The sequence below is a fragment of the Sus scrofa genome, chromosome 14 (genome assembly GCF_000003025.6).
Source record: "Sus scrofa isolate TJ Tabasco breed Duroc chromosome 14, Sscrofa11.1, whole genome shotgun sequence".
NCBI classification, from domain to species: Eukaryota; Metazoa; Chordata; class Mammalia; order Artiodactyla; family Suidae; genus Sus; species Sus scrofa.
In genome coordinates, this window is record NC_010456.5 from 107100729 (window position 1) to 107123437 (window position 22709).

Genomic DNA, 22709 nt, shown 5'->3' on the forward strand with positions numbered 1-22709 from the left:
GACGGCTTCTGCATGATGATCAAGAGTCACCTGTTCTGTGGAGCCCCTCCCAGCCATCCAGGTGAAGCTGACCCCTTTCTCTTCCTTACCGCTTCCACTCCTGTCTGAACACTCTTGAATCTTGCTCCTCTAAAATGTTCCTAATTAACTTACACATCAGGCTCCCACAGCCATTCCAAGCGTCTGATTGTAAGTTTTGATTACTTTTCATCATTGGCAAAAACAACACCAAAATGTTAACAGGGGCCGAGGTGAAGTCTCATGATGAACTTGTTTCAGCATTCCCTCCCCCTACCCTTTTTTTTTTTTTTTTTTTTTGTATTTTGTCTTTTTAGGGTCATACCGGAGGCATATGGAGGTTCCCAGGCTAGGGGTCCAATCACAGCTGCTGGCTTACCATCATAGCCACAGCAACACCAGACCTGAGCCGAGTCTATGACCTACACCACAGCTCACAGCAACACCAGATCCTTAACCCACTGAGCGAGGCCAGGGGTCGAACCTGAGTCCTCATGTTTACTAGTCGGGTTCATTAACCACTGAGCCATAATGACAATGCCCCTCCCCCCCTTTTTAATTGGCTTTTTTTTTTTCCTTGTGCCACAGCAGGAACTCCCCCTTCCACTTTTTGATGTGGCTCCCAATTTTCTTTAGACAACATCTAGTGTCTTTCATGCATATTTAACTGCCTATACAAGTTTCTCAGAACTGCAACTGATCAACGTCAAAATCACAGAGAGGGGCATGATGGCACGTGACATGGCCAAATGTCCCGATTTTAAAGTAGCAAAGTGGGCCCCCCTGACATCTACACATAAAAAGCCCTGGATAACTACAAACCAAGAAGGATTCCTGGCAAAACTATCAAACAGTGCTTTGGGGATGCTTAGAAAAGAATAAACATTAAGAACAGGCAATGTGGGAGTTCCTGTTGTGGCTCAGTGGTAACGAATCCAACTAGTATCCATGAGGATGCGGGTTCAATCCCTGGCCTCGATTAGTGGGTTAAGTATCTGACATTGCCTTGAGCTGTGGTGTAGGTCGCAGACGTAGCTTGGATCCTACTTTGCTGTGGCTGTGGCGTAAGCTGGCAGCTGGGGCTCCAATTTGATCCTTAGCCTGGGAAGTTCCATATGATGTGGCACAAAAAAAAAAAAAAAAAAAAAAAGGAACAGGCAACGTGGGTCCACAATGACCAGGCTGTGTCAAAAGGCAACCCATTGTTTCTTGCGTTGACCAGACCAGGTGAAAGGCGAGAGAGAACACGTATCTTGACTTCAGCAGAGCATCTACCAAGTCTCTTGTGATGCACTTGCGGATAAGACAGTCAAAGAGGTAAGCAGCTGGTGCCAGTGTATGACCATCTAGCCAGCTAACACCTCCCCGTTCCTCTCCCCCCAGAATGTCCGGCCGGCCGGCTGTCACTGTCCTTTGTACGTGGCTCTCTCACAGCACCTTTTTTAACTCAATGAGTTTATTACATTTATAGTTGTACAATGATCATCACAATCCAATTGCACAGGCTTTCCATCCCACGCCCCCAGCGCATCCCCCATCCCCCGAACTGTCTCCTTCTCACAGCACTTCTCACTCCTCCCGGAGCTACTAGTCTTTCTATGAGACAAGCAGTCAGCACGCCGTGGCCCAGAGACCAAACCCAGGCCACCACCTGTGTCTAGAACGTTTTTCTACAACAGCCGTGCCATCCGCTTACATTGTCTACGGCTATTCTGGCACTACAATCACAGAATTGACTATTTAGAACCAACTGCATGGCCTGCAAAGCCAAAAATGTTTACTCTCCGGCCCCTTAGAGAAAAAGTTCTCCAACCTCTTGGAGGGGAGCACCTCTTTTCAGGCAGGAAGGTGGTCTTATTCCTCTGGGTAGCCTCGGCCTGAGCACAGGGCCCGGCACACATTCAGGATTTGGGGTGGGGAGAACAGGTGTATACACTGGCTGCTCCAATAGCTTGATGACAAGCCAGAGAAAGGTTACTGAGAGCACAACACAGTGTTCGATTCCTCGCCACACCCTGTCCAATGTCTTCTCCACAATGACTGGACTAAAGATGCACTCAGGAGGCAGGTGCATCAACTCCCCAGACAGCACAAAATGGGAAAGAGGAGCTGATGCTACCGATGGCAAGATTCACCCGATCCAGACAGCCCAGTATTCTGGGCCAAAAACAAAGCCGGTTGTGCAAGGAACCAGCTAGGTGGGGGCAGGGGCGGTTCTAAACTTCCTCGAGTCCATGAGACCTGCCCTGGCAGCCATCCACGTGAAACAGAGCTGGGTGCTGTCTCCAACCGCAAGGTTCATCGGAGCCCGCAGTGCCAAGACTAATGCAATCTTAAATGGCAACAAAAGTAGGACAGTGTCCACTGCACGGAAAAATGGTAATACTCCCACTGTACCCCACTGTGGTCAGGCCACAAAGGCAAGATTCAGCTCAGGACACCACACTTTTAAGGAAAACTTGTAATGGGTTACAATCATATAACTTAAGAAGCACCCAGTGGTTTACAGTGAAAAATTTCTATTCTTCCCAGTCCTGCAGTCACCCAGTCCCCTCCTAAGAAGCAACCAACGTCACTCATTTCTTTTGTACCCTCCTAAACGCACTGCGTGCATTTACAAGCAAACATATTCTCTTCTCTTGCACAAATGGTAGCACGCCATATCAGCAGCTTCATACTCTGCTTTTTTCACTTAAAAAAATAAATCCTGGAGTTCCCATCGTGGCTCAGTGGTTAACGAATCCGACTAGGAACCATGAGGTTGCAGGTTCGATCCCTGGCCTTGCTTAGTGGGTTAGGAATCCGGCGTTGCCGTGAGCTGTGTGGTGTAGGTTGCAGACGCGGCTGGGATCCCGCGTTGCTGTGGCTCTGGCATAGGCCGGTGGCTACAGTTCCGATTCCACCCCTAGCCTGGGAACCTCCATATGCTGCAGGAGCGGCCCTAGAAAATGGCAAAAAGACAATAAATAAATAAATCCTGGAGTTGCTGCTGTGGCGCAATGGGATGGCAGCATCTCGGGAGTGCTGGGACACAGGTTTGATCCCTGGCCCAGCACAGTGGGTTGGGGATCCAGTGTTTCAGCATCTGCAGCTTGGGTCTCAACTGCGGCTGGGATCTGATCCCCAGCCTGGGAACTCCATATGCTTCAGGGCGGCCAAAAATGAAATAAAAAACAAAAACAAAAAAAAAAAAAAAACCCTACAGCGTTCTAGACCAGCACCTAAAGAGCATGGGGTTCAACTGCTTGGAGATTCTAGATTGATAAACATTTAGATTATTCCAGTCTTTTGCTACTACGAATGTTGTAAGACACACATCATTTCTCACAACGGCAAGGATGTCGGTAGAACAAACTCCGAGAACTAGAACTACAAGGACAAAAAGGGGATGCATCTGTAACTGACAGGTATCATCCAGTGGGACACTGCTTGTTAAAGAGTCATGGACGACATGGAGTTTCCCGAAAGAAGGGGCTGGAAATTATGTCCTAGAAGGAAGAGGCAGGCTTAGCGTGCAGACATGAGGGCTGGGACCAAAGATGAGCATCGTCAGCTTCAAATACCCACAGCCACAGCAAGAAGTCCCGTCCTGGCCCACTTACCACGGCCCGGACACAGACACATCCTCGGAGACTGGCACACATCATCCCACTGGGCTGTTACAACGCTCCTGAGGGATGGGCATTTTCATCCTCGTTACGCAGATGAGGAAACCCAGACCAGTGTCCTCTTATCAAGAACCACAGAGCTGAGAAGGAGCAGAACCAGGACTCAAACCAAACCAGGCAGGCCCTGCCATCTGTGCTTCTCACCCACCCTCACAGCTCCTGGCCCCTCTGGCTGTGGCTGCGCAGGTGAATCACCCACGCGGCTTCTGCATGAGGCCCGCCCTCAGATTCTGCGCAAACTTGCCAGGTCGCAGCAGGTCTAGGTTGATAAGCCCTCCTCTCAGGTGAATCCACTACGCCAGTCAAGGCTGAAAACTACTGCCCTCACCTATATTAGCTCCCCAACGAGGGCAGGCATCGGAATCCCCTGGAGCCCTTGGAAAACAATTTCTAGGCCCCTGAGTTTCTGAGTCAGCAGGTCTGGGGGAGGTGCTGGGGAGTTTGCATTTTCTAGCCAGTTCCCAGGTGATGCCAATGCTGCTGGCCCAGGGACCACACTTTGAGAACCACTGCTCTAGCAGCAAGAGCTACCACTTTACTCTTAGTAATATACACAGCCATTAACATTTTACAAAGCGCCTCACCCCGGTGAACTCACACTGCTTTGCAAGGTCCACTGGGATAATGTCCTTTGCAGAATGAAGTGAGAAGAAATACTCAAGTGTCTTAGCTAAGTTCATGCAGGCTGCAAGGGATCCAAAACTTCCCATTTCTTGTTTTTATTTTTAATAAATGTTCTTTGTACTACTAACCTCTAGTTCAACTCTCCTTTCATTATACTAATAGCAGACTCCAGGAGGCAAGAATCATATCTATTTTGTTTACTCCTATTTCTTCTGAACCTAAAACCTAGCTAGGGCTCAACACATACACTTGAATGAATTAATTAGTTAATCAATCAATCACAGTTGCAGATATATTGAGACAGGGCTCCTAAAGGAGAAAATTATCAGACAAGTTGATGACAGCTCATATTAAAGAATTCTGATAATTAGAAGCATTCAAAAATAAATGAACTGCCTCAGTGAAGAGTGAGCTCCCTGTCCTGTGGAGACACCTGCAAAAGCCAAAGAGCCAAGTACAGAAACATCACAAGGCAACTCCATGCTCTATGTTCCAAGGGGATATCCTTCACCTCTACCAGCTTTTGCAAAGCTAAATTTTGATTCTTGCGCATTCCAGTAGAGAGGAGGTACTCCCTAAATCCTTCTCTCTCTCTCTCTCTCTTTTTTTTTTTTGTCTTTTTAGGGCTGCACCCATGGCATATGGAGGTATCCAGGCTAGGAGTCGAATCGGAGCTACAGCTGCTGACCTACACCACAGCCACAGCAACAGAGGATCTGAGCCACGTCTGCGACCTACAGCACAGCTGGCGGCAACGCCGGATCCTTAATCCACTGGGCGAGGTCAGGGATCAAACTCACATCCTCATGGATACTAGTCGGGTTCCTTAACTGCTGAGCCACGACGGGAACTCCTCCTAAATCCTTCTTGATTATTGGTCAACTGGCCTGCAGACAGCTTCACCATGTAAACTTAGAGTAATGATGTCACTCCTGTGCCTCAGTTTCTCTGGACCCACAATGAAGGGGACTGTCAGTCAGTCTCTGGGGATTATCTAACAAAACGGCATGTAATAAACAACTAACAGATGTACCAAAGTACTTAAAATGCATACAACGTCTGCCTCTTCTCTCTGCCATTCTGCACTGCAACTAATCCTGCATCTAATTGATATTTCCATGAAAATTAAACTTAACGAAGAAACAAGGGCAAATTCAAAATCACACTGTTTCCTCCTCCCCCTTTGAATTCCATGCCTTCACCAGTTTAATTACTGGTCTATCATACTAATAAAATCCATTTTTCCCGCAGCCACCTATTGTGCACCCACTGTGGGCAGAGAATTATGTAAGACCTTTGGGAAATACAGGGAATAATCACACCGGCCCTACCTTCTGGGGCTCATCTACCACTTTCATAGCTTCCAGACATCTCTGGATTTTTCCCACCTGGGTCATGTGGGCTTCCCCAGAATTTACTAGGGTAGAATTCTGTGACTGCACATTGATTTTGACAAGGAAAACCACAGCACAGAATAACAGAACCAGAAGTGAACCAAGATCCAGAGGCAAGTTCCTAGTCGTTACGATCTAAGATATTTGGGACCAAGGTTTGGTCTTCATGATGGGACAAAATACCACACTCTCACCTAAGACCATTTCACTCACACCTGAGGATTATGAAGGGGTCGGGCTGAGAGTGGGTTTTTTAGGCAACAGCTTCTCCAAGTCATAACATTGTAGAATCTTGGGGGCTACGAGGAGATTTTCAAAGGGAAAAAATAAGAAACTGGGAAAGACTCCCAGGCAACCACGTATTACTAGCCCTTAGTTAGCAGCTTGGAACACTAAAACTGTGTTTTCAGACGCAATATCAAAAAAAGAGAGAGAAAGAGAACCCACATAGCAGCTATGAAAACCTCATGAATCTCCATGAGTAACTTCACAAAGATGACAGGAGGGGAACCAGAGCAGAGAGGCCATTTGTCAAAGAGAAGATGAAACCTTTGGTTCCACGTTAGACAATGCAAATGACCTCGTCAGAATGCAGGAGCCCAGGGAGAATGACTCAGAAAAGCGAAGCCGGTCAAACACTCCAAAGCCGGAGATGAAAAGCTGAGATGGGTGTTTATTATAATGATTCAGCTCATAAACAGATTCTGACAGTCACATTCGGGTGCGTGTTAACAAGGCTTTTCCTCCTCAAGGAATATCAAAGCCAGCCTGCAGAACAGCTCACAAGCCCACGCTGTCAAGATTCAGGATACCTAAACTATGGAGCATTTTGCCGAAGGCATGAGAGCTAGGACAAAACATCAAGAGAGCTGGTATTTTGGAGTTCCCATCGTGGATCAGTGGTTGATGAACCCAACTAGCATCCATGAGGACGTGGGTTCGATTCCTGGCCTTGCTCAAAGGGTTAAGGATCCAGCGTTGCTGTGAGCTGTGGTCTAGGTCACAGACGCGGCACAGATCTCGAGTTGCTGTGGCTGTGGTATAAGCCGGCAGCTGTAGCTCTGATGCCACCCCTGGCCTGGGAACCTCCATATGCCACAGGTACAGCCCTAAAAAGACAAAAAAAAGAGCTGATATTTTATTTTTCCACCTGTGGTCATATGTATGGCTGAGGAGACTATCACTGAAAGGATTAGAGGTTGAAATCACGTAGGCCAGTTCCCAACACTCTTAAGACATCCAGGAATCTCCCCCAGTTGACTGTTAAAAACAGGATCCCGGGTCCCACTCCCAAGAGTCTGATCTATGAAGGGGAGAGGGGAAGGATGAGAAGGAGAAACCAATCTTAAATGCTTTGCTGCAGACTCAAAATTCTACAGAGTTGCAGATGTACTTCCCCAGGGGCGGGGGTGGGGAGGTGGGAGAAAACTCCCTGTTATTTCCTCTGTTCATATTTGAAAAGTCAAGTCATCGTCTCTCTGGTGCTCACACCATCAGAGAGGTGTGTTGGCTGCATTTGGAAAGGGCCTCACCTGTCGCTTCCCCCAAACCCACACACACCTGTGGTCCATCCTCAACCCACAGCTCCCTCCTCCCAGCATATCCACAGCTCCCAGAGTCCCTGGAGTCCTCCCACAGCAGCTATGGTCCTGTACCTTCTGAACTGAACCCGGGGCACTTATCTCTGGCCACTCTGTTCTGCTGCCCTCTCCTCCTGGGCATCTGTGGACGATACTCCCCAAGGCACATGCAGGCCACGCACCCAAGGAGGGACTTCAAACTTCCAGAGCTTAAAAAGGAGACTTTGCAAGCAAAGCTGATTGCTCCTTGAGATGAGGCCAAAGCCAGACATGTGCCCTCCACTGGCCGTGACGCGCCCCTGTGCTGGAGGTGACTCACAGCTCGAAACCTTAGAGTTGCACTAAGTTTAAAACGTTGAGCTCTGCTCACACCCTGACACTCACCTTTGCAAGCCCTGCCCAGCTGGCAAGGCTCACCCCACCCTTTACCACTCCACTTCCTCTGCCCAGTGAGCTGCCAGGCAGGACCCCATTCTACTCTGAAAGGCCAACTGACTTGCCCGAGGTCACACAGCACAAAAGCAGAACTTGGGGGGAAGGTGGGGCATGAGAGGTTCAGACCCAGACTCTGCAGCCAGCACTTCTTGCTGCCACACTGTCCACCACGGGACCATCTGTTACCACGTAGCCACCATCTCCGAAACCCCAGGCAGTTTTCCTACCCTCTCAGTCAGGGCCTTCCATTTTCAAATCCAACAAACCTCTGGGCTTTTTGAAGCTTTTCTTTTTCGTTTTTTTAAGGGCTGCAACCAAGCAGATGGAAGTTTCCAGGCTAGAAGTTGAATTGGAACTGCAGCTGCCAGCCTACACCGCAGCCACAGCAACACCAGATCCAAGCCACGTCTGCAACCTACAACTGCAGCTCACGGCAACGACAGCTCCTTAACCCACTAAGTGAGGCCAGGGATCGAACCTGCATCCTCATGGACACTAGACAGGGTCATCCCAGCTGTACCACAACAGGAACTCTTATAAAGTTTTTCTTATTCGCATTTTAGCTGCTATATAACAAACCAGATTTCCTGTTTCTTGTGTTTATTATGCTCAGGATATTTTTCCTAGTGTCCTGAGAATTATTTCCATAGGAAACATTCAGCTCCTTTGGAACTCTTGACACTAAAACCCCTTTCCCTGAGAACCTTCCTCCAGCGGCATAACAAGACTGGCAACCCCTGTTAAGTCACCGTGTGGAGCAGGGGAGTGGCACTTTGAAGCAGGGTGTCAACTGTCCTGGCTCCACCACCAAGCTGTGCGACCCACTCAGTGGCCAGCTTCACCTTCCAAGCCTCAGTTTCCCCATCCAGAAAATACAGATGATAAAACCCAACTGAAGAGGTTGTTGCCAACATTCAAGGTAATATATGTACTATAACTAGTACAAGGGCCAACAGGGGCAGCTCCCCCCCCAAAATGGGAGCTGATATTTTTTCAACTGCTTTTGGGCACAGCCCACATGCATATGGGGGAAGCATAATATATAGTTTTTATCCTGCCTGGAAAATTCTTCCCAGAGGCCTCCTGCCATAAGTAACTGCAGTTGGAGGAGAAAGCAAAAAGAAGGGGGCTGCTTTGACACCTCGGGAAGGCAAAAAAGGATGATTGCGTACTCTCCTAGGGCAAAAAAGGCCTCTGAAACAGCCCAGTCCCTTCACTCCCAACCCACAACCTTCTGGCGGCGTGTTATCTCCAAGTCACTGGAGCCCAGTGCGTCTCATTTCCTCATCTGCAGGACAGCGATAACCTCACCCACAGCCCCAGCCAGCCCTTCCGATGTCGTGAGGCCGTGTCTCTCCGCCTGTGGTCTGCAAACCACCTGTGCGCTGGGCCCCGGTGGCTGCCTCCCCAGCCCCTAGACCCTGGTCCTTCCCTCCTAACAGAACCTCCACTTTGTTCGGGTACCCATGCCTCCTGCAGATGAGTCCAGAGGTGCGGCTGCTTCCCAGTGAACAGTGACTGACCTGAGGTGGTCATGTGACCCAGGGGCAGCCAAGGAGGCAAAGGGGACATGCTGGAGGTGCGTCAGGTAACTTCCTGGCTCCTGAGAGAGCGAGCAGGGATGGCTCTATGCCCTTCTTTTTCCTCTGGATGTGGCTGTGTCTGCCTAAACACCTGGAAATGCTCAAACATCTTATTCCCAGCCTGCAAATGAGGCTGGCACCAGAGATGGCAGAGAAGGGAGGAATCCCTATGGACATCATGGGGCCATTGAATCAACCCCAAAGCCCACTCGACCTCTGGATTCCATGCCAAATCAGCCCACTGCACAACTCCACGGAGGCGGGGAGGGGGTATGCACAATTCACACTGCAGGTCACTTGACTGCTGGGCCGTGGAGTTGTACAGAGCACCTCTTCTGTTTGAGAGACACAAGTTACCCTACTGTTAGCCAATCTCAGAAAACATTCAGATAACCCGAACAAACCCAGGGAACAATGCTGAAAATACAGATTCGGGGGCCCCACTAGGGAGGAATACACTTTTTGTTTTGTGGTCTTTTTAGGGCTGCACCCACGGCATATGGAAGTTCCCAGGCTAGGGGCTGAATCGGAGCTACAGCTGCCGGCCTACGCCAGAGGCACAGCAACGCAGTATCTGAACCATATCTGTGACCTACGCCACAGCTCATGGCAACACCGGATCCTTAACCCACTGAGCAGGGTCAAAGATTGAATTGGCATCCTCATGGATACTAGAGTCAGATTCTTAACCTGCTAAGCCACAACAGGAACTTCAGGAATACGCATTTTTTTAAGATGCTTTTATTTTATTTTTTATCCTTTTAGGGCCATTCCTGTGGCATATGGAAGTTCCCAGGCTAGGGGTCAAATTGGAGCTATAGCTGCTGGCCTACGCCACAGCCATAGCAACGCCAGATCCGAGCAGCGTCTGCGACCTACACCACAGCTCACAGCAACTCCAGATCCTTAACCCACTGAGGGAGGCCAAGGATCAAACCGGCGTCCTCATGAATATCAGTCAAATTCATTTCTACTGAGCCATGACAGGAACCCCAAGAATATGCACTTTCCACAAGTACCCCCAAGTGAATCTGGTACTCCCCAAAGCTGAAGAGCCACTGCTTTAATGGAACGTAAGACACTCAGTGCAGGGCCAGGGACACAATGGACTGACCCGAGAAACGCTGTCTCGGCTTCCTATTTCCTGTGCAAAGCTACTGCAGAAAGAAGAGGGCCAGGGGGTGGGGGAGGAGGGTGAGCTGTCAAACAAAGCTCACCTCTTCCCACGAAAGGCTGCTCTGCAGAGTTTTAGGGAAACATCAACTAACATTGAGCCAGACCCCCTTCCGTGACAACCCAACTCTCTTCACTTCCTCTGCAGCTGCAGCTGGAGCCACTACCTGAAACTCCTTTCAATGCCAATCACGGCACAGAGCACACGGCTCACGGCCACACGTCCGGCCATCCCCGCTCTCCCAGTGGCCCTTTCCACTTTATGAAAAGGTCATTTTCCTGGCCTGGCTATCTCTTATCGTGCACTGATCACCCCCTGTGGCACCAGGAAACAGCAAGGGAAGCTGGATTTATTAGGAGAAGATATGAGGCAGAAGGCTGATTCCTGAAAGCATTGTTTCTGAAATGTCAGAGAGGCAGTGTCCTCAGGGCTCGCGCCCCAACCGCCCTCTTGCCAAGAGGGAAATCAAGACCAAAGAGGGATTTATGGGCTCCATTTACGCAGCTCTCTCTCTCCAGCCTTAGTCAGAGTCTGGGGGTTTCTCACCATGGCAATGGTAATGGATGGAGTGGGACAAAGACTGCTTAGCATGGAAAAAAACAAACAAACAAACAAACAAAAAACACTGAAGGGAGAGGCCAGCCTCTGTTTAGAGGCATCTTTTTTTTGCCATTTCTTGGGCCGCTCCTGCACCATATGGAGGTTCCCAGGCTAGGGGTCGAATCAGAGCTATAGCCGCCGGCCTACGCCAGAGCCACAGCAACATAGGATCCAAGCCTCATCTGCGACCTACACCACAGCTCACAGCAACGCCGGATCCTTAACCCGCTGAGCAAGGCCAGGGATGGAACCCGCAACCTCATGGTTCTTAGTCGGATTCGTTAACCACTGCACCACGGCAGGAACTCCCATTTGGAGGGAACTTTGAGGATACCAGCTGCCTAGATAAACCATGAAGGTCAAGGCCAGCAAAGAACATCTCACCTACCCTTTTTGAGGACAAGATCCTTGAGGCTAGTCTACTTAACTAATCTTGGCTTCTCTTCTCACTTAATAAATATCTGAGGGGCTAAAAATGCAGAGCACCACACCAGGGGTCAAAGTGACAGGAGACGGGTCCAGAGCTGAGGAGAACATGAAGAGCCTCAGTGTAATGGTGAAGATAAGGCAAATATAGTAGAAAATAAAAAGCAAGTCCCACTAGGCCGAGTGTCTTCAGAAAGCCTCCCAACCCCCCAGCTCAACAGGAATCAGGCATCCATCTCTGTGCTTCCCCCACAAGCTGACAATGATGATGCTATCACTGCAGCTATGACACTGCACTGTAATCCCCGGTGGTGCACCTGCCTCTGTCTCTGACAGCAAGGCACTCATCATCTGGTTCATCTCCAGCACAGGTCCTGGCCCAAGGAAGCACTCAGCAAAGGCTGGTTCATGAGATGGAAAAATGAATGGATGGATGGGTGAGTGGATACATGGGGATGCCAAAGAGATCTGGCCAGGGAATCAGGGAAGGCTTCATGAAGGGCTGAGGCATCTGAGCTGGATCTTGAAGCACTGGGACAAGCGGAGATAAAAAGAGGACCCACTTCATCCAAAATGCTTTGCACCACCTTAGGCATAAAGCTGGGGCTTAATAAATGCTTCCTGGATGAGTTTACTACTGAACTGGCTTTCGTAAGTGAAGGAAGCTGGCTCTATTTCCCACAGCCTTTTGTTTCTCCCTGGGTAAACAGGAGCAACTCTTAAAGGAGCAATTTAATTGATAAACCAAGGGAAAGGTCACTGCCTACCAGTCTCTACAAACACCCCTATCCAAAGATAGTTTTACAAAATGAGGAAACTCCACTTCTACTGATATGGAGTTTTATAGGCTATATCGTTAAGTAACAAAGGCAAATGTGTGTCAGCCCCCCGATGAATGTATCTGCATATAGAAATATCCGAAGGAATATATAAGAAACCATAAAAGTGATCACCAGGGGTTCCCGTAGTGGCACAGCAGAGAGGAATCTGACTAGGAACCATAAGGTTTCAGCTTGAATCCCTGGCCTTGCTCGGTGGGTTAAAGATCCTGCATTGCTGTGGCTGTGGTGTAGGCCAATAGCTACACCTCCGATTAGACCCCTAGCTTGGGAACCTCCATATGCCACAGGAGCGGCCCTAAAATCAATCAATCAATCAATAAAAATTAAAAAGTGATCACCAATCTTTAGGGGGATTTATCTCTTAACCTGGGACACTTCTGAGAATAAGAGAAGGTGTCACTGATGATTCACTAGAACAAAGAACATAAACTAGGATTGTCATGGGCAAGGCAGAATGGGGACCAGGCCACCTAATGGGGACCAGGTTGGGGGAGGAAGGGAAGTAGACATGACGGGGGTTAGAAAGAAAATTTTCAATGCACACATTTTCATAGAGTTTCGCCTTCTGTTTCTTGGATGTTCCCGGGCCAGGGATTGAATCCAAGCTGCAGCTGAAACCTATGCCACAGCGGCAGCAACTTAACCCACTACACTGGGCCGGGGATTGAACCCTCGCCTCTGCCGCAACCCAAGCTGCTACAGTTGGATTCTTAACCCACTGTGCCAGAGTGGGAACACTAACAGTGTTTTGATTTCTGAACCATGGGTATGTATCAACTATTTTAAAATGTACTCATCTTTTTAATGGGGAAAAAAAAAAGAAAAGAATTCAGCCTTCTAACTCTCGTGGACAAAGGAAAGTCATTTGGGGGCACCAGTGAATAGCTACCCTGAAGAGCACCCCTAGAGATGAAATGAAATCACTGCTCACAGCACCACCGTTTTGTATCGGACAAGAAAACAGCCCTGCGAGAAGAGAGCCATGCATGGCCTAAAAAGGCTTTGACTCCGTGAGGGCCCCACCGAGACGGGAAACACTGGGGGAATATAAACAGTGTGACAGACATAAAGCAGTTCAGGTTTTACACAATCATGGCAACAAAGTGAGATTGATTCGGGCCTGAATTCAGCTCTTTATATTGTTTCTACTTAAAAAGGAAATGTATTGACTACAGTCCTCCTCGCAGATTTATCTTCCCTGACATCAGGCACATTCATAACCTATTTTAAATTCCAAAGAACAATGCTGGGGTTTAGGAAAGCGAATACCAGTGTGTTTCACCAGAATGTTTTGGAGGCTGGGAAGAAGCTTCTCTGGCTTTTAATTGCTCGGGAAACAGGCACCACATAGACTGTTTTCGTATCAGTCATAACTTGAAGGTAGAAAAAGGCTTCTCTGGGATGTCAGCACTTTAGAGCAGCTCCATCTTTGGAGGAGCCGCTTCAGAGTCATCTCCGAGACCATGTGCAGCGCCACGTCAGCTTTTCGTCTCCTGTGTGACCATCTCCTCCTGTCCAGTGTCACCACAACTCCTTGGGCTCAGGCCTGAATCACCTGCACTCGAGATGCCTCCTCTCCTGCCTCCAGGGCCCACCAAACACTGTGGGCACTGACCTCCCCAAGGCCAGCCTGACCGTGTCCCACTCAGGGCTCCACTCAGCCCTTAGGATGGCAGGACTGTATGATTATCATTCAAACAGGGATTTAGTGAAAGGGGGATATTTAACGATCACACTGGGGCAACAGGCAAAGCTACCATGGGAAGCTGGATGCTGAGGTCATCCAACTGTAGGATAAAATCCAGTCCCTTTATCATAAGCTTGAATCCAAGACGCTACACCCTCTGGCCCCAACTTACCTGTCCAGTCCTTCTGCATCCTGCCTGGTCCCATCCTGGTGGACGTGCATGACCCAGCGTGCCCTGGGCTTTACTCTCCCTGTGCATTTGCTCAGGCCGTTTCCTCCTCCTGCCTCCACCCCAGCCCCCGCCAGTGCCCCATCTATGCAGATCGAACTCCTACCCTTCCTCCAAAACCCAAGTTAGATGGTGCCATTCTTTACTGCAATCATTCAACAAATATTTACTGCCTGCTGGTCATGTGCTTGGCACATAGTGAGGAAGATGTAAAAAAACTCCACATCTTATAGAACTGTGTCTGTGCGTGTGTGTCTACACAACTGTGGGAGCAGGTACTAAGGATGGACCCAGGGCGATATGCTGAAGGCTACAGACACACCCAGGAGCCCACAAGGCTGTGGGCTCCTTGAGGGCTATGCCCAAGAGACCCATCTTTCAGCCCTGCTGAACCCACCACACACCCCTAGATACAGCAGGCACTCTACTCCACAAACATTGGCCGAGTAAAGAATTAATATTAAAGTCTACTTAGTTAGTCTGGAGACAGTTTCCTAACAACACATTCTGAGTTCTCCACAAATTTATATGGGATCAACGGGGAACCTGAATTTCCAGCAACCTTAGAGAGACACCCCAGCTCCAACAGCTGTGACTTGCAGGCGACACTGATGCTGGGAGGAAGCAGAGATCACCTGGTTCAACATTATGCTGCTTCTCCATCGGCTAAGTGACTCACCCAAGTTCACACAGCTAGTTAGTGACTGAACCACCAGAGAGGTCAGAAGGTGATGCAGGCAGAGGAGAATTTAATGACTGGATAGGCGTCCCCATTATGGCACAGTGGAAACGGATCTGACTAGGAACCACGAGGATGCAGGTTCAATCCCTGGCCTTGCTCAGTGGGATAAGGATCTGGCATTGCCATGAGCTGTGGTGTAGGTCACAGATGAGGCTCAGATCTGGTGTGGCTATGGCTGTGGTGTAGGCGGGCAGCTGTAGCTCTGATTCGACCCCTAGCCTGGGAAACTCAATATGCTGCAAGTATGGCCCTAAAAAGAAAAAAAAAAATCTTAAAAATGGCTGGATAGGGAGTTCCTGTCGTAGCTCAGTGGTTAACGAATCCGACTAGGAACCATGAGGTTGCGGGTTCGATCCCTGCCCTTGCTCAGTGGGTTAAGGATCCGGCGTTGCCAGGAGCTGTGGTGTAGGTTGCAAACGCGGCTCGGATCCTGCGTTGCAGTGGCTCTGGCGTAGGCTAGTGGCTACAGATCCGATTAGACCCCTAGCCTGGGAACCTCCACATGCCGCGGGAACGGCTCTAGAAAAGGCAAAAAGACCAAAAAAAAAAAAGACTGGATAAATGACCAGAGGAATCACTGGAGGAGGGAGGTGACCTGGCAGCTGCGTACCCAGAGAGCTTCGGGAAGAGTGTCTGGGGGTGGGGCCCGGGTGACCGAAGGCAAGGGAGGCTTGGCAGGGAAGGCAAGCTTGACACGGGGTCAAAGAGGGAGGCCCACGGCTGAGGCAGAAGTCTTACCTGGTGAGGTACACCACCCAAGATAAGGACCCCCACACGCTGTTGCTGTGTCTAACCTGGAAGAGGGAGGCTCCGGCCACAGGCAACGTGCAGATGAAACTGCTCAGAGAAGTTCAAGCAAAGCCTGTGGGTCCCGGGGCTTTCCCAGATGTATTTGCAGTTCTGCCCTGAGTGGCCCGGGCAGATGAGAGTTAGATTAAACAGTAACTAGTACCAAAGGAGTTTGGCCAGCGGCGCGGTCACATCCAAGTGCATCTGCGACGCGTACCCCTTTCTCAGGCATTTCGATGGTGAGTAGTCACAGCGATAATTTGATAAAGGCATTTTATAAAGTCAAAATAGACAATTAGCTGGATCTGAGTTCTTATTTCAGTTACACCCTGAGAAACAGCCAAATAGGTTCCCAGCAGCCTGGACTGGACCCCACCCCCGCCTCTCACCTGCTGTAGCTCGTCTACAGCCCTGGGCTGGAATTCTTCCTCCCAGCCTCCACCCACCACAACCACCACGCTGGCCCCTAGGGGCTCAGTCAGCAAGGAGCCCAAACTGCAAACACCCATTAGGGTACAACACAAATCCCTGGAGGTAAGAGAACCGTTCAAGTTCTTCTAGTGGGCTTGCCGGGTGGCTCCCACTGGCCTGAGGATACAAGGGCAGGGGTCCTCGACCTCAGCACGTGGACCTCTGGCGTGGGATAACTCTTGGTGGCAGAGTTGCCTTGCATTGTGTAGGAGCATGCTGGCCTCTACCCACCAGATACCAGTAGCACCCCCTCAATTGTGACAAACAAAACATCTCCAGACATTGCCAAACATCCCATAGGGGTAAAACTGCCTTGGCTGAGAGCCACTGCCAAAGGGGGACCTCCCTAAAATGTCCCACTCCATGCGTCCCCCAAAGTTCAGGTGAATGGAGCTCCCAGTCCTATAAAATACCCAAGGGGTTAACAGCAGAGCTTTTGATCAGGTGGACCTGCCCTGGAGTCCTGGGTCTACGTCTTACTGACTCTGCAACGTGAAGTAGGTCACTTGGCCTCTTTGAGCCTCAGTTCCATCATCTATAAAATGGGAGCAACAAAACAGCAGCTATCTCATGCAGAAGCCACAGCAGATACATAAAATGACTCATAAGACTGCCCAGCACAGTGAGGACTCAATAAACGTGCATGATTATTTGAAGATTCCTTTTAGCCAAGCCTAGAGTTTAGTCTTCTATTTCTGTGGCTTCTGATCTTCCCCCTCCTTCCTATGGCCTTTCCACCTGTTAAATGCCTTTGGTCTTAACCTTTGGTCTTAAGGAATCCTTCCTGCTGGTTCAAAGGCATCTGGGGTTAAAGTGAAGGAAAGAAAACACACACACACACACACACACACACACACACACACACAAAACCTTTTAGATCCAACCTTGCCCAGACCAATTCCAGACAAAGGCTTCCATTGTTGTCTAAAAACAAACTTTTCCACAGGGAGGCCTTAAAAGGGCCAGAAAAGTCTCAAAGTCTCCAGACTCTTGTAGTTCTCATCCCCATTCTGCTCCTGACCTTGGCATATCCCTTCTTCTGGGCCTCAGTCTCCTAATCTGTCAAATGAGAGATTTAGACCCTGGCAAGCTCCAAGATACGGCTCTGCACTGAAACGCTGCAGCACAGATGGCAGCTGGACCCACATTTTAAGCAAGTGCTTAACTAGGATAAGAGCCATAAAGACAATCATTCTCCCTTTTTCTCTAAGCTCCCCTGAAAGCTAGTGGAATACAGTATTTGCAGACTACAAAAATGAGTCTGTTGTCACTGAAGTCAGAGACCTGAGTAAAATGAAACCCTGCACTGAAAGCTTGGGCTAGTTCATCTCTTTGTTTCTGCTGCCTTAACAGAGGCAGAAATGATATAAAGATCATGAGACAGGAGTTCCCGTCGTGGCACAGTGGTTAACGAATCCGACTAGGAACCATGAGGTTGCGGGTTCAATCGCTGGCCTTGCTCAGTGGGTTAAGGATCCGGCGTTGCCATGAGCTGTGGTGTAGGTCGCAGACGCGGCTCAGATCCCAGGTTGCTGTGGCTGTGATGTAGGCCAGCGGCTACAGCTCTGATTAGACCCCTAGCCTGGGAACCTCCATATGCCGTGAGAGCGGCCCAAGAAATGGCAAAAAGACAAAAAAAAAAAAAGATTATGAGACAAAAATCATGGAAGCACCTGGCACAGAGCTGGGGATTCAAAAGACATCTGCCTTCCTTTCTGGACTCTCCATCTGAAATCTTGTAACTCCGTGTCATTCTCCTCTAGAAGGGCCTTCCCAAGGGTCAGGAAGCCTTCTCTGCCCAGACCCTGTCTCTGAAGGTCGAAGGCCACAGTATCCCAAAGACTGGCTTGGGGAGTAGGGTGGGAGGGAGGGGTGGGTGGAGGGGAAGGAATTCCCTAAGAACCAGTTCCCTGCCCTGAGAATTTCCTTTTGGTGAATTCAGAAAGATTAACCCCTTCCCTGCTCCACCTCAGAATGGAGCAGTGACCTGGAACTGTGACCAGGCTTAGGCTTCATATGCAACTTATGTCGGCGTCTCCTAACCTCCCTGAGATGGCAGGATGAGTCTGGACAGCGCCCTCTCTGCCCCGAGAGTCTCATCCAACCGGGTCCCCCAGAGCCCCTTCCCCACACCCCTTCCCTCCAGGAAGACAAAGGTCACGGGGTTTCTTCTCTCCCCTCCAAGGGGCAGCCTCACAAGTTCATGAATCTCCAGCCCAGACCCTTCCCCTTGCCCAAGGCCTAGGGTAGAAATGACTCCACTGTCTGAGATAAGCTTATACCAGAAGGTACAGAGGTGTCTACTGACCAAAAACAAACAAACAAAAAAGGAGCTCAGAAGATAAAGGAATTGGGCCAAGGTCTCTCAGCTAGTTCAGAAGCAGGGCTGGGTTGGAAGAAGGATCTCTGTGCTCTAAACCGAGCCGCCACCCACACCCTTTCCCACCAGCGGGACCCCTCCTGTCTCAGGAATCACCATCTTCCCAGGCCGGGAAGCACATGGTCACCTCCACCCCATTTCCTTGCCTCCCGTCTCTCCTCCTTCTTATCACCAAGACCACTAACCCCTCGGGGAGAAGGGCTCAGTGCCTGGGCCCTACCACCTTGGGACAAGGACAACACACCTCTTTCAAACCACTCTCCTGTTCAAAGACCTACCAGGGCTCCTCCGCTGGATCAAACCTCTCCTGCTCCATACCCCTGACCCCCAGGCACCAGTGTCACACACTCTAGCCCACCTGGCCTTGCCCTGCTCCCCTTCGTGCCCCCTCCTCTCTCCCTCTCCAGACTGTAGGCCCAAATCACTGCGTCCCTTCCCCTTTCCCCCCATCCTGTCATCCTTCAGGGCTCCCTCTCCAGACTTGGGGGCCTCAGCCCGCTGTGCTCTGGGCCCCCACTGTTACTGCACCGCTGACCATCTGAGCTTTACCTCTCCACCAAATCACAAATGGCCACGTCCCTTCTACCTCCGACCTCACTCGGCCTGGTGTTCACTCCACAAACATTGAGTGCCTCTAAGGTGCCAGAAAATTCTTGTCTTTGCTCTTGAAACCCTCCTGACCCTTCAAGGCACCTCTGAGATGCCACCTGCGCTGTGACTCTCTCCCCAACCCAGCTTCCTCTTCAACCCGCAGGAGTCTTCAAGTCATCACGTTAGGACCTCCAGGGTGTCCTCAAGCCATGTTTCCCCCCGACCCTGGCCGGGTCCTCCCTGAGATCCAGACCTTCTTCCCATCCTTACTCATGGCCGGGCCTCCCACAGTAGCCTTTACCACAAAAGATGCTCCGTGAATGGCTTTCACAGGGAACTGGAACAGAATCTGTCCAACAGGCCAGTCTGGGTTCCTGGGTGGCCTCGAGCTCTGTTCATCCAAGTGACCTTGCACTGTTCTTCCAAGATTGGATTGGGCCCAGCATGAGTCAAATGACCTCTTATCATTCTTCCAAAATTAGGCTTTCCTCTTTAATTACACCTTATCTAGCCACACTATGTGGATTCTGATTACATAATTACTTCAAGCCCTGGGACTTTAAAAGAAAGGGGTGTATGATTACACAGGTAAAGTGAACACATCAAATATGTGTCCTTATACATACCGTATGCCATTTTCTTGTTCCTACACAATTTTGTGACCCAGAAAACAGAGGAAGGAGGAGAGGTGTTTCTAAATCATACTAAGCAAAAATCTCTCCAGGTAAAAGGAGATGAAGGAGAAAGCCATGGAGAAGCCTCATCCGAAGAGGGTTTTTGAAAGAAGTCTGAGGTCAGCCCCCTGGCTCTCTACCCTTCCCCTTCTGCAATGAAGAGAGGGGGCTGTGCACCTGGGGCATAGCAGATTTTTGAAAACATGGGCAGGTCTGATCCCTCCTAACCAAAATATCCACCCTCTTCTGAGTTCCAGGTACTCGCTGCACCATCTCCCTCATAAGGCACATCTGCACAATTTTAGGAGGAGACCCTACAAGACTGTGTTCACCCTGCAGACAGGAGCCCTGTCTCACCTATTTCCTTGTTCCCAGGAGGGACATCCAGCAGCTCTCCTCCTGTCTTTTTTTTTTTTTTTTTTTTTTTTTTTTTTTTTTTTTTTTTTTTGCTATTTCTTGGGCCGCTCCTGCGGCATATGGAGATTCCCAGGCTAGGAGTCAAATCGGAGCTGTAGCCACTGGCCTACACCAGAGCCACAGCAATGAGGGATCCGAGCAGCGTCTGCAACCTACACCACAGCTCACGGCAACGCCGGATCGCCGGATCGTTAACCCACTGAGCAAGGCCAGCGATTGAACCCGCAACCTCATGGTTCCTAGTCGGATTCATTAACCACTGCGCCACGACAGGAACTCCTCTCCTCCTGTCTTATACTCCACGCCTTACCCAAGTATGTGCCTTATTCGTGCCACCCTGCTTCATCGGGCAGCCCCTCCTCGCCTGTCTGGGTCCAGTTCTTCTCCTGTGTGGCCCCCACGGCACCCTGTACTGGCCTTAACTTACTGCTCATCACATTTTTTTGTTTGTTTGTTTGTTTGTTTTTGTCTTTTTAGCTATTTCTTGGGCCGCTCCTGCGGCATATGGAGGTTCCCAGGCTAGGGGTGGAATCGGAGCTGTAGCCACCAGCCTACGCCAGAGCCACAGCAACGCGGGATCCAAGCCGCATCTGCAACCTACACCACAGCTCATGGCAACGCCGGATCGTCAACCCACTGAGCAAGGGCAGGGACCGAACCCGCAACCTCATGGTTCCTAGTCGGATTCGTTAACCACTGCACCACGACGGGAACTCCTCATCACATTTTGATATAAAAACTCTTTCATGTGGAGTTCCTATTGTGGCTCAGTGGGTTAAGAACCCAACATAAAGTCTGTGAGGATGCAGGTTTGATTCCCGGCCTCTCTCAGTGGGTTAAGGATCCAGTGTAGCTGCAAGCTGAGGTGTAGGTCACATATGCAGCTCGGATCTGGTTGCATGGTTGTGGCTGTGGTGTATGTAGGCCAGCAGCTGCAGCTTCCGCTCAACCCTTGGCCTGGGAACCTCCATATGCTGCAGGTGCAGCCATAAAAAGAAAAAAAAAAAACTCTTTGATGTGCCTACCCTCCCTTCAGACCAGTAGTCACCAAACATTTTGATCACACATTCCTATTAGAAAATAGCTTTGAGCATATTTACTCAAATAAAATCTAGAGTACTATAAATAGGAAAGCTTCATCTTTCTTCTGTTTGAGTTAAAGAATAAATAGAACTTTAACTGATAATGTTTTCTTTCTCCTGGCCCTCCATAGCAATCTTGAGAGCTCAGCCACTGCTCTCGGCCAAGAATTCTGTGAGGTCAGCAGGGGTCTGTGATTCCCTTTGTATTCTCAGAATCTGGAACAGAACTGAAAACTTAATAAATGAGTCCATTTGCTCCACAGCGAGCACCTCCTGTGGGCCAGGCACATGCCAGGCATCGGGGATAGAAACAGCCCTGGCCGCTGTCATCATGGATCCTACAGACTAGCGGGTGGGCAGACACACATGATTTTCCAAACAAGTGTATCAAAGCAGCTGAGACAGATGCCGTGAAGAATGCTCTGTCCAGAACCACTGAATCATGAGAGCCTCAATCAGAGGTGTTTAATCTGCTCCAGAGGGTCCGAGAAGGTTTCCCCAGAAATAGGCTGCTTCAGTTGAGATCTCAAGGATGAATAGAGCTAACTTGGCTCAGCAGTAATGAACCCAACTAGTAACCATGAGGCTGTGGTTCGATCCCTGGCCTCGCCCAGTGGGTTAAGGATCTGGCATTGGCACGAGCTGAGGTGTAGGTCATAGACACGGCTTGGATCCTATGTTGCTGTGGCTGTGGTGTAGGCCAGCAGCTGCAGCTCAGATTTGACCCCTAGCCTGGGAACTTCCATATACCTTGGGTGTGGGGGGAGAAAAAAAAAAATACTGTCAATCAACTATAATGGAAAAAATAATAATAGAAAAGAAAAAAAGAAAAACACCAAAAATGAGAGAACAAGCCCCCAAACATTGGCAGTTCCTCTTCTCCCCTTTACTCCTCTCTAATTTTCCAAACAGACTGCCCCAAGCTTCTGAAGGGGTCACTCAGCCCTGCTAACTTGCCCAGCCTCTGAGGCTCTCTGCCTCCAGCCAGTCCTGCCAGTAGCAGGCTCCCCTCATTTCTGAGGAGCCCCAAAGCTAGGAAGACACTCTTGCAAGCCATGCACGTTGCCATGGGCACCACCAAGCAAAGGCTCCTGGGCAGTTTAATTTTTTAAAGAGAGTGTTAAATATTTTACATTTGCTAACAGTACAGCTTCTTCCTTGCCTGCAATGGAAAGGAAAACCCTATACTCTTTGGACTAAGGATTTACACAAAATAAACGCCAATCTACAAATGGTCTGCGGAGGTGTGTAACCTGCAGTCAAGGGCATCCTCTGGGTATTTTGGTTGCCCAGGTATACGTTC

The 22709-nt window shown here is 49.6% G+C and overlaps 1 protein-coding gene across 44 annotated transcripts in view; it reads right to left on the bottom strand.

Annotated features, from left to right (window-relative positions):
• SORBS1 (sorbin and SH3 domain containing 1) overlaps positions 1-22709 on the bottom strand; it is a 241706-nt gene that overhangs the window by 204965 nt on the left and 14032 nt on the right. For 3 of the 44 annotated variants that reach the window (XM_021074141.1, XM_021074140.1, XM_021074139.1), the window contains exon 1: positions 15741-16160. The exons of 36 other annotated variants lie outside the window; for them this stretch is intronic. The gene's annotated coding sequence lies outside the window, so the exon portion shown is untranslated. Of the gene's footprint in view, positions 1-15740; positions 16170-22709 lie in introns of those variants that run through there. 5 more of the 44 variants (XM_021074131.1, XM_021074132.1, XM_021074133.1 and 2 more) reach the window with 5 other exon arrangements.